The following is a 12,594-nucleotide window of genomic DNA, read 5'->3' as shown; positions in this document are numbered from 1 at the left end:
TGCTATACACCTCTCTCTTTTTCTTAACCAGATCACCAGTATCCCTTGAAAACTAAGGATCCCTATGCCTGTTGACTTTGCCTTTAATACTGGCAGGAACTTGCAAACTCTGCACTCTCAAAATTTTGCCTTTGAAGGCCTTCCACTTACTGAACACATCCTTGCCAGAAAACAACTTATCCCAATCCATTCTTCCTAGATCCTTTCTCATTTCCACAAAATTGGCCCTTCTGCACTTTAGAACCTCAACTAGAGGACCAGACCTATCCATAATTAACTTGAAACCAATGACATTATGGTCACTGGACTCAAAATGTTCACCTACACATACTTCTGTCACCTGACCTGTCTGGTTCCCTCATAGGAGATCAAGTATTGCATCCTCTCTCATTGGTACCTCTATATATTGATTTTAAAAACTTTCCTGAACACATTTGACAAACTCCAAGCCATTCAGCCCTTTCACAGTGTGGGAGTCCCAGTCAATATGTGGAAAGTTAAAAATCCCCTACTGTTACAACTTTGTTTCTTACATTGGTCTGCTATCTCTCTACAGATTTGCTCCTCCAATTCACTCTGACTATTGGGCGGTCTATAATACAACCCTATTAGTGTGGTCACACCTTTCCCCATTCCTCAGCTCCACCCATATGGCCTCTGTAGACAAGCCCTCCGGGCTGTCCTGTCTATACACAGCTGTGATATTTTCCCTGACTAGTAATGCCACTCCTCCCCTTTTCATCCCTCCCCCTCTATCACATTTGAAACAACGGAAGCCTGGAACATTAAACTGCTAGTCCTGCCCCTGCTGCAACCAAGTCTCACTAATAGCAATAATGTCGTAATCCCACGTGCCAATCCACGCCCTAAACTCATCTGCCTTGCCTGCAATACTCTTTGCATTGAAATAGATGCACCTTAGAACATTTCTATCACATACAAACCTTTGATTTCTGTATGTACATGCAGTCCTTGCATGACCTTTATCCTTCTCCACCTCACTATCTGCTCTAACACTGTGGTTCCCCTCCCCCTGCAATTCTTGTTTAACCCCCCCCCCCCCCCCCAGAGCAGCACTCGCAAGCTTACTCACAATGATGTTAATCCCCCTCCAGTTCAGGTGCAAACCATCCCGTTGGAACAGGTCCCACCTTCCCTGGAACAAAGTCCAATTGTCCAGAAACATGAAGCCCCACCCCCCCTTCACCATCTCCTCAGCCACATATTTAGCTGCATTATCTTCCTATTTCTAGCCTCACTAGCATGTGGCACAGGTAGCAATCCTGAGATTGCAACCCTGGAGGTCCTGTCCTTTAGTTTTGCACCTACCTCCCTAAACTCTCTTTGCAGGACCTCCTCTTCCTTCCTATCCACATCATTGGTCTCTACATGGACCATGACATCTGGCTGCTCACCCTCCCTCCTGAGAATCCGAGAACTCGATCCGAGATATCGCAGACCCTGGCACCAGGGAGGCAACAGACCATCCGGGATTCTGGATCTCTCCCACAGAACCTCTTATCTGTCCCCCTAACTATCAAATCCCCTATCATTACTGCTCTCCTCTTTTCCCTCCTTCCTTTCTGAGCTGAGGGGCCAGTCTCAGTGCCAGAGATGCAACCACTACAATTTGTCTCTGGTAGGTTGTCTCCACCAACAATATCCCAAAACGGTGTACTTATTGTTGATGGGAATGGCCACAGGGGTGCTCTGGTCTTTCTGTCTATTCCCCTTCCCTCTCCTGACAGTCACCTAGCTACCTGCCTCCTGACTTTTAGGGGTGATTCCTGTCTATTTCTGCCTCACAAATGATCCATAGTTCATCCAGCTCCAGCTCCAATTCCCTAACTTGGTTTGTCAGGAGCTGCAGCTGGATGCACCTTTTACAGGTGTAGTCATCAGGGACAATTGTGCTGTCCCTGACTTTCTCCATACTGCATACAGAGCACTCGACGGCCCTGACTGCTGCCTCCATTACCTACTCCTGTTAATTAAATTAATTAAAGGAACTTACCTGGCCTTACCTCACTAGGAGCAAGCTCAGCCAGAAGCCAGAAGCCAGAGCCTCAAATCTCCACTCCTACCCTGAGCCACTCACACACTGGCCGCTCCTCTTCAGTTACCTCTCCTTTTATTTGTCCCTGCCAATTATCTCAAGTACTCACTCCCTCTAATCAACTAATCAACACTCTGTTTAACCCTTCAGTTGCCCTCCACGCTCCTTTTAAAGCACACTCACCTCAGCTCCTCAGCTGCTTCCCAGCACTCAGTGCTCTCCCGAGCCCCTCGCTCCTCCTCCTGCTGCGACAGTCCCATGATCACACCGAGATCTAGAGTCATATAAATCAGTTGGTTATAAACTTAAACTGAAGTTTAACTAAGCTTAAATGATATAGATAATGTCTTGGTCCAGGGAAAGAATGGACACTTACCTGGAGAATCAAAGGCTGCAATCATGCATAAATAGATGCCCTACACCTCTGCCTTGGTGACTGTACTGATCTGTAGCTCATTACTAGAAGGAAATGTGGATGGTCCCCAGAGAGATGATGAAGGGAGTGGAAATGGTGACAGGAATTCATCTCATATTCTTTGATTTCCCAGCCGGTAACACACTTTTCTCCCAGTTAGTTACCTGCCATTTGAACCCTGCATTTGTTTAAGTGGAGTAAATTTTGAGGGGTCTTCCAGCATATAGGTGAAGTGCATATTAAACCATGGATTTGAGCATCCTTTTAAAGTTCAAAGTAAAGTTATTATCAAAGTACATGTATATCACCATATACAACCCTGAGATTCGTTTTCTTGTGGGCATACTCAATAAATCCATAGAATTATAACCATGATAGAAGCAACTTTGGTGTTCAACCAGAGTTTAAAAAACAATAGACTGAGCAAATACAAAAAGAAAAAAATAAATAAATAAATATTGCGAAATGAGATGAAGATTCCTTGAAAGTGATATGGGAACATTTCAGTGATGGCGCAAGTGAAGTTGAGTGAAGTTATCCCTTTGGTTCAAAAGCCTGATGGTTGAGGGGTTAGAACTGTTCCTGAACCTGGTGGTATGAGCCTGAGGTTGCTGTACCTTCTGCCTGGTGGCAGCAATGAGAAGAGAGCATGTCCTGGGTAGTAGGGGTCCCTGATGATGGCTGTTGCTTCCCTGAGACAGCATTTCATGTACTCTCAAACTTTAACTTTTGAAGGCCTCTCATTTACCAAGTATACCTTTGCCAGAAAACAACCCACCCAATTCATACTTGCCAGATCCTTTCTGATACCATCAAAATTGGCCTTTCTCCAATTTAGGATCTTAACTTGTCGACCAGACCTATCTTTTTGCATAATTAACTTGGAACTAAGGGCATTATGATCACTAGATGCAAAATGTTCCCCTACACAAACTTGTGTCACTTGTCCTGCATCATTCCTTGTAGGAGATCTAGTATCGTACTCTCTCTATTTGGGACTTCTCTGTACTGATTAAGGAAACTTTCATGAACACGTTTGACAAACACTTTCCCATCCGGCCGCTTTACAGTATGGGAGTCCCAGTCAATATATAGAAAGTTAAAATCACCTGCTATCGCAGCCTTGTGCTTCTTGCAACAGTCTGCAATCTCTACAAATTTGCTTCTCTAAATTCCATGGACTGTTGGGTGGTCTATAATATAATCCCATTTAATTGGTCATAGATTTCTTATTCCTCAGTTCTACCCATAAAGCCTCTCTAATGAGCTCGCCAGTCTGACTGAGTGCTGCCGTGACAATTTCCATGACTAGAAATGCCACCTATCCTTGTTTAATGCCTCCCACTCTATCATGTCTAAAACAACAGAACCCCCGAACACTGAGCTGCCTGTCCTGCCTGTCCTGCCTGTCCTGCCTGTCCTGCAACCAAGTCTTACTAATGGCTACAGTGTCATCATTCTACATGCTGATCCATGCCTTGAGCTCACTTGCCTTTCCTACAATACTACTTGCATTGAAATATACGCAGCTCAGAACAGTAGTTCCTCACCATGCTTAACCTTTTGATTCCTGACCTTATATATAGGCTTATCAACATCATTCTCCTTTCTTTCTTTCTTTTTAAATCTTTTTATTGAATTAGTACACAAAAGGTAAAAGATATAACAACCAATACATTGTTAAGATATAAATATCCAAGTGATACTAATACAAAAAAAAATGCAAACAACATAAGTTAGTTATAAAATAACAAGGTAATATAGTTGTATATTAATTTTCCGTATATATCGATAGAACGAGAAAAAAAAAACAGGAAAAAAACCCAAAAGAAAACCTACCGTGCAACTAACCTACAAAGCAAAGCAATGGGCTAACTAGGTAAATAGTAGACTTGAACAAGTTAAACAATCACGTCCTCAAACCCGACCTCCGCTAATAACGGATAAAATCCACAAAGGGAGTGTATGTATGATCAGAGAGAAAAAAAATAGTTACATTGAATGAAAATATTGAATAAAAGATCTCCAGGTCTGTTCAAATTTAACTGAAGTAACATGAAGGTTACTTCTGATTTTTTTCCAAACTTAGACACAGTATCGTTTGAGAGAACCGAAAAAACGTAGTTGGGGCATTAATCTCCTTCCAATGTTGTAGAATACATCTTTTCGCCATTAAAGTAAGAAATGCAATCATTCTATGCGCTGAGGGGGGTAAATTACTAGAAGTTTTAGGTAATCTTAAGATAGCAGTAATAGGATGGGGAGAAATATCACTATTCAAAACCTTTGAGATAATGTTAAAAATGCCTTTCCAAAAAGTTTCCAGAGTAGGACAAGACCAAAACATGTGAGTCAAGGAAGCTATCTCCCCATGACATCTATCACAAAGAGGGTTAATATGAGAGTAAAAATGAGCTAATTTATCTTTAGACATGTGTGCTCTATGGACCACTTTAAATTGAATTAAGGAGTGTTTGGCACAGATAGAGGAAGTATTAACAAGTTGTAAAATATGAGCCCAGTCATCAGCCGGGGTAGTAAGGCCCAATTTCTTTTCCCAGTCAGTCCTAATCTTATCGAATGGAGCTTTCCTAAGTTTCATGATGATATTATAAATAGTAGCCGTTACACCTTTCTGACGCGGGTTAATGAAAGCGTCTAAAATATTTGTAGGGGGTAATGCCGGAAAGGAAGAAAGTATGGTATTTAGGAAATTTCTAACTTGCAAATATCTAAAGAAATGTGTTCTTGGTAAATTGTATTTGTTAGATATTGTTCAAAGGACATAAGGGAGCCATCTGAAAATAAGTCCAAAAACCGTTATATACCATTAGTCTTCCAAATTTGAAAGGCACGGTCCGTAGAGGAGGGGAGAAAAAATATATTGCCAATAATAGGAACCGCTAGCACAAATTGATTAAGATCGAAAAATTTTTGGAATTGAAACCAGATACGTAAGGTATATTTAACTATCGGGTTGCAAACCTGCTTATAGCGTTTCAAATGGGAAGGAAGAGAAGATCCTAATATAGAGCCAAGTGCACAGCCTTGAACAGAATGTAATTCCAATACTACCCATTTAGGAATGGATAGTATATCTTGGTCAAGTAACCAAAATTTCATGTGTTGTATGTTATTTGCCCAATAATAAAATCTAAAGTTAGGTAGTGCCAAGCCTCCATCTCTCTTAGCTTTCTGTAGATGTATTATACCCAATCTCGGGTTTTTCTTTTACCAAATAAGTGAAGAGATTTTAGAATCTACTTTATCAAAAAAGGATTTTGGAACAAAAATCGGTAATGCCTGAAATATATATAAAAATTTTGGCAGAATAAACATCTTAACAACATTAATACGACCAGTCAAAGTTAAATAAAGTGGAGACCATTTAAAGGGAAGTTGTGTAATGTGGTCAATTAAGGGTAAGTAATTAGTCTTAAATAAATCCTTATGTTTACAGGTGATTTTAATCCCAAGATATGAAAAATGATTATTAACCAATCTAAACGGCAGGTTCTGATATAAGGGAACTTGCTTATTAATAGAGAAAAGTTCACTCTTATTAAGATTTAATTTGTATCCTGAAAAAAGACTAAATTGTGCTAATAGATCTAAAGCTGCTGGGATAGATTTTTGAGGATTGGAAATATATACGAGTAAGTCATCAGCATAAAGTGATAGTTTATGAGACTTTAACCCACGAGTTATACCAATAATGTTAGGAGATTTTCGAATAGCAATTGCAAGTGGTTCTAATGCTATATCAAATAATAAAGGGCTAAGAGGACAACCTTGTCTGGTACCTCAAAAAAGAGGAAAAAAAGGTGAGTTTTGAGTGTTAGTACGAACTGACGCCATAGGAGAATGGTATAACAATTTGATCCAGAATACGAATTTCGGGCTGAAGTTAAACATTTCAAGCACCTTAAATAAGTAGGGCCATTCGACCCTGTCAAAGGCTTTTTCAGCGCAGGGAAATGACGCATTCAGGATCATTTTGTGACGGGGTATAGACAATATTTAAAAGTGTATGAATATTATAAAAAAAAGTAGCGATTCTTAGTAAAGCCCGTTTGGTCTTCTGAAATAATATAAGGAAGTGCTTTCTCTAGTCTATTTGCTAATAATTTAGAACATTTAACAAGGATATTGGTCTATATGATGCACATTGAGCAGGGTCTTTATCCTTCTTTAATATTAAAGAGATCGATGCTCTATAAAAGGATTCTGGTAGTTTACCAAGTTTTATTGAGGCCTCTAGAACGCTGGATAACCAGGGGACTAATGACGGTGCAAAAAATTTTAAAAATTCCACGGTAAACCCATCAGGGCCAGGAGCTTTCCCCGAGTTCATAGAAAAAATAACATTTTTAATCTCATCAGTAGTGAAGGAAGTTTATAACATAGAACATATATCGTGTGAAATCTTAGGGAAGTCTAGGTTATCTAAAAAGTCACACATATGTCTAGAATCTCATGAAGATTCTGATTGATATAAAGAGGAATAAAAATCAAAAGGATTAATCTCAGCTTGATCAAACGTCAATTGATTTTTTTTATTATAAATCTGATTAATTTGAAATTTAATAGAGTTAGTCTTCAACTGATTAGCCAACAGTTCACCAACTTCGGCACTTTTGTATATAAAATTCGCTTCTTGTCTTCATTAATTGATTTGTAATAGAGGACGAAAGTAATAAACTGTGTTCCATTTGAAGTTAAGTTCTTTGTTTATACAGCTTCTCGGACGGAGCTGTAGCATATTTCTTATCTATTTCCTTAATCTTGTTCACAAGAGCAAGCTCTTCCTTCTTCAACCTTTTCCTCAAAGCAGCAGAGTACGAAATGATCTGGCCACGAATATAAGCTTTAAAAGTATCCCAAAGGGTGTTCATGGATATATCCTCTGTACTGTTAATTGTAAAAAAATTATCAATCTGCTCATTCATGAAGTTAACAAAATCCAAGTCCTGAAGCAACAGCGGATTAAATCGACATTGTCTATTATTATGAGCATTGGCCAATACTTTAATAGAAAGCTTAAGTGGAGCATGGTCTGAAATGGTTATAGAGTCATATTCACATTTAACTACTGAAGAAATAAGACGAGAGTCAATAACAAAATAATCAATTCTTGAGTAGGAGTGATGAACATGTGAAAAAAAAGAGAAATCTTTTTCCTGCGGATGTGAAAACTGCCAAATGTCCGTTGACCCCGAATCTGAGAGAAATGAATTAATTAAGGTTGCAGATTTATTGGGTACAGTCCGTATAGGGGCCGAACGGTCCAATAATGGGGATAAACATCATTCTCCACAACCACTCCACTATCTGCCCTGGGTACCATCCCCCCCTGCAACTCTAGTTTAAACCCTCCCCGTGCAGCACCCGTAAACCTTCCCGCCACCATATTAGTTCCTCTCCAGTTCAGGTTCAAATGTCCCTTCTGTACAGGTCTCACCTCCGCTGGAAGAGAGCACAATGATCCAAAGATCTGAAGCACCAACTCCGTAGCCGCATGTTAAACTGTATGATCTTCCTTTCTCTGGCCGCATTAGCATGTGGTACGGGTAGTAATCCTGAGATTACAACCCTGGACATTCTGTCCTTTAATTTAGCACCTAACTCCCTGAACTCACTTTGCAGGGCCTTATCACCCATTCTACCCACGTCACTGGTATCAGCGTGGCCCACGACCTCTGGCTGCTTACCCTCCCACTCAATCCAAGATGTCCCTAACCCTGGCACCCAGGAGACAACAAACTATCCGGGAATCTCGTTCTCATCCACAGAATGTCCTGTCTGTTCCTTAACCAACAAATCCCCTTTCACTACAGCTCACCTGTTCTGCCCCCCTTAACTGGGTGCTAGAGATCTGCTCACTGTTGCTTCTCTCTGGTAGTTCGTTCTCCCCTCCCCCACCCCCAACAATATCCAAAGCGGTATACTTATTTTCAAGGGGAATGGCCACAGGGGTATTCTGCACTGGCTGCCTATTCCATTTCCCTCTCCTGCCAGTCACTCAATACCTGCCCCCTGTAACTTAGTGGTGACTACCTACTTGTAACTCCTATCTATCACCTCCTCTTTCTCCTGTATGAGCCAAAGCCCATCGAGCTGCAGCTCAAGTGCACTTTGTGCAGATGTAATTATCGAGGAGATTGGAGGTATCACAAAGTTCCCACATCTCACGCAAGGGACATACCACTAACTCTTGACCCACTCTCAATGCACTAGCTATGTACTAACAGAAAAAGATATTACTGGAAATTTACTGAGAGCCCAAGGCTATGCTTGCCTAAGCTTGTTAAGCCAAAGCTGGACCACTCTAACATTGCCCCACTCACATAATTCCCACTCCACTTACACCTTTTTGTTGATTCAAGCAGTGACTCAGTCCGGATGAGACCAGCAGTTTTCAAATAGCTCCCGCCCTGCAAGATGTCGCTCTCTTACTCGCTACTTCAAACATCTAAATCTTAATCTGAGTGTAGTTAAAATCTTACTTGATTGCATCTGAAACTTTATAGATAGCGGTCAATATTTTATTTTAGGACTACAGCCAGAATTCTGCTGGCATGCAACCAATGTATAAATAGATTGCAATGGAAATATCACTAGATTGCAAACGAAATTCTGTTTTTTACAGATCCTTCTTTTTCCCAAAATAGCAACATTTAGTAGTTTCTTTCACTCTTATACTTCCACCAGATGGTGTGTTGAAGCAGAACTAGGCAAATTTCTTGGACAATTTGGAATTTATATATGAAACTCTTACCTCCTTTTAAGTTTGCAGCTAAAATTTCTACTTCATCTGGGATTCTTCTGAGTCCCTAATTCTTTACAACCATCTTTGCCGTATATGCCAAATTGTTAGGTTCTGAGGTTTTTGATCCAAGGTTGTTTTGGAAGTCAAGAATGAGACATAATTTTGATTCACAATAATTTTATTAAGCACTGTTGTGCAGATTACTTGTAATCAAGATTGTTTAATGACATTTCCTGTACACAAGTGTAAGGAAAACAAAATACTGCAATTATTACTCTGGATCCGATGCAGCACAAGAAAAACACGGAAAAATATAAAGAACACAATAATAATAGTAAAAAACATACAATGAATATAAATACACAAGATAGCTAATATACATACTGTAGCTTTATTGTGTGTCCAGAAAGTGATGGTAGGCTGTACACAAGGTGGTTGAAGGAAAATAGTAAAGCAGTAGTGGAGTTTGTGGGTGGAGGTGTCGATCGGCTTTACTGCTTGGGGAAGGAAGCTCTTTTTGAGTCTTGTAATCCTGGCGTAGATGCTACATAGTCTCCCCCTTATAGGAGTAGGACAAACTGTCTATGACCAAGTTACTGGCCCTTTTCTGGCACCCTTCTGAATATATGTCCTTGTTGGTGGTAGGCTGGTGCCAGTGATGCGTTGGCAGATTTGACTACCCACTTAGAGCCTTCAAGAACCTGAACCTCTGCCCCCTGTACCACTTAATTCATCTGACCTATCTTTCCATTCTTGGACTATGAATTCGTGGCACCAGGAGTAATCTGGAGATCACTACTCTGCATTTTAATTTCTTACTTAACTCCCTATCTCATTCTGCAGAACCTCATCCCTAATTCAACCTATGATGCTTGTGCCAGCGTTTTGCCCTAGGCACATGGATTTTGCACATTAATTTAATGAATGAAATTATTTAATGAATGCAGTACTAATTTTTGAATAAGAAATACAAAAGTTTTCATCTTCATTGCAATATAGTTAAATGGTTCTGGGAGATTTTACCCTTGCTTAATAGTTATCAAAAAAAACAAAAGGCAAAATTCCCTGAAATCTTTATAACAAATACAGTTTGATTTAGTTGAATTACATTACTTTCATAGAGATTATTGTGCATATATTTAGAGAAAGCAGTTTATGTTAAAGATTTTGTCTGCAATGATTGCCATTAAGTTGAAAACTATATTTTGTGTTCACTGAATACTGAATAGATGAAGTCAAATATATCAACTGAAATAGTGATTTTTTTTAAAAAAAATTGTTCCCTTTTATTCAATTTCGAATCATACTTATTACGTTATTTACATAAGAGATTTATATGGGATGATGATTTCTGCATGTTCTGGAAGGATTTACCCTGCAAGTAAAAAGATAAGCAATTTAGGGCATTTTTTGCATAGAAAGAATATTCTTACTGTAACTTATGTTTATAAAAAGGCACTTAAGGCAGTTAACAAAGGTTCAAGTGCCTAAGGATATTTGGTTTACTAAAGAGTTGATTATTATAATGATAAGAATTTTCATTATGGTGGTAAGTGCCAATGGCAAAATACTTGCTTTGGGTGTTTTATTTATTGAAGTTCATTGCTGTTACAAATAATTCATTTTAAACATTTTTCCTTTTCATGCATCTGATTTTACTTTTAATCAACAAATACTATATCTCTAAATGAAATTGTAACTTGACTACAAAATATACATATGATAAAGGTGATTGGTTCTAAACCAGGTGCAAATTATTCTCATCACAAACAAGAGAAAATCTGCAGATGTTGGAAATCCAAGCAACATACACAAAATGCTGGAGGAACTCAGCAGGCCAGGCAGCACCTATGGGAAAGAGTACAGTTGACATTTCAGGCCGAGACTCTTCAGCAGGACTGGATGGGATAGGTGAAACTGGGAGGGGGAGGGGTGAAGTAAAGAGCTGGGAAGTAGATCGGTGAACGAGGTACAGGCTGGAGAAGGGGGAATCTAATAGGAGAGGACAGAAGGTCATGGAAGAAAGAAAATGGGGGGAGGAGCACCAGAGGGAGGTGATGGGCAGGCAAAGAGATAAAGTAAGAGAGAGAAAAGTGTATGGGGAATGGTGAAAGGGTGGGGAGGGGGGCACGGTCAATACTGTACCAGAAGTTCGAGAAATCAATGTTCATGCCATCAGGTTGGAGACTATCCAGATGGAATATAAGATGTTGTTCCTCCAACCTAAGTGTGGTCTCGTCACGACAGTAGGGGCGGCCATGGATAGACATATCGGAATGGGAATGGGAAGTGAAATTGAAATGGGTGGCCACTGGGAGATCTTGCATTTTCTGGCAGTTTGGTGAAGCGGTCTCCAAATCTACACTGGTCTCACCGATATACAAGCGGCTACATCGGGAGCAGCGGACACAGTATATGACCCAAACAGACTCACAGGTGAAGTGTCGTCTCACCTGGAAGGACTGTTTGGGGCCCTGAATGGTAGTGAGGGGGGAGGTGTAGCACTTGTTCTGCTTGCAAGGATAAGTTCCAGTAGGGAGGGACGAATGGACAAGGAAGCCATGTAGGGAGCGATCCCTGCGGAAAGCAGAAAGTGTGGGGGGAGGAGGAGGGAAAGATGTGCTGGGTAGTGGGATCCCGTTGGAGATGGCCGAAGTTGCGAAGAATTACGTGTTGGACGCAGAGGCTGATCAGGTGGTAGGTGAGGACAAGAGGAACCCTATCCCTGGTAGGGTGACAGGAGGATGGTATGAGAGCAACGTTGCATTAAATGGAAGAGATGCAATTGTGGGCAACGTTGATAATAGAAGAAGTGAAGCCCTTTTTTTTTGAAGAAGGAGGACATTTCCTTTGTCCTGGAATGAAAAACCTCATCCTGAGAGCAGATGCAGTGGAGACGGAGGAATTGAGAGAAGGGGGTGGCATTTTTACAAGAGACAGGGTTTGAAGAGGTACAGTCCACCTTTTAATTCTACTCCTTTTCTGTTTTTCTCCAGTCCTGCTGAAGGATCTCAGCTAGAAATGTCGACTGTATTCTTTTCCATAGATGCTGCCTGTCCTGCTGAGTTCCTCCAGTATTTTTTGTGTGTTGCTTGCAAATGATTCGTTTTAGGTTGTAGTGCTAACAGGGAAAATGTGGTTCATATAATTCAATCATTTTGTTTAAAGGTGTTTTAGATCATCTTGAACATACATATTTCATCACTATTGCTGTTTTTTTTGTGTCAGATGTATGAACTTATTGCCGCTCCATAGACCCATTCACTTTGCGAATGTAGTTTTGAAATAGCTATGAGGCTGCTGATGTGATTGTAATGGATAACAGTTGTTTTACTTCTACTAATCTTGCTACAT

The 12,594-nt window shown here is 40.2% G+C and overlaps 1 protein-coding gene across 4 annotated transcripts in view; it reads left to right on the top strand.

Annotated features, from left to right (window-relative positions):
* mettl8 (methyltransferase 8, methylcytidine) overlaps positions 1-12,594 on the top strand; it is a 69,486-nt gene that overhangs the window by 26,176 nt on the left and 30,716 nt on the right. The window lies entirely within an intron of this gene.

Source organism: Mobula birostris, chromosome 6 (genome assembly GCF_030028105.1).
Source record: "Mobula birostris isolate sMobBir1 chromosome 6, sMobBir1.hap1, whole genome shotgun sequence".
NCBI lineage: Eukaryota > Metazoa > Chordata > Chondrichthyes > Myliobatiformes > Myliobatidae > Mobula > Mobula birostris.
The sequence above is the reverse complement of the archived record's forward strand: the minus strand, read 5'-3'. Positions and strand labels throughout refer to the sequence as shown.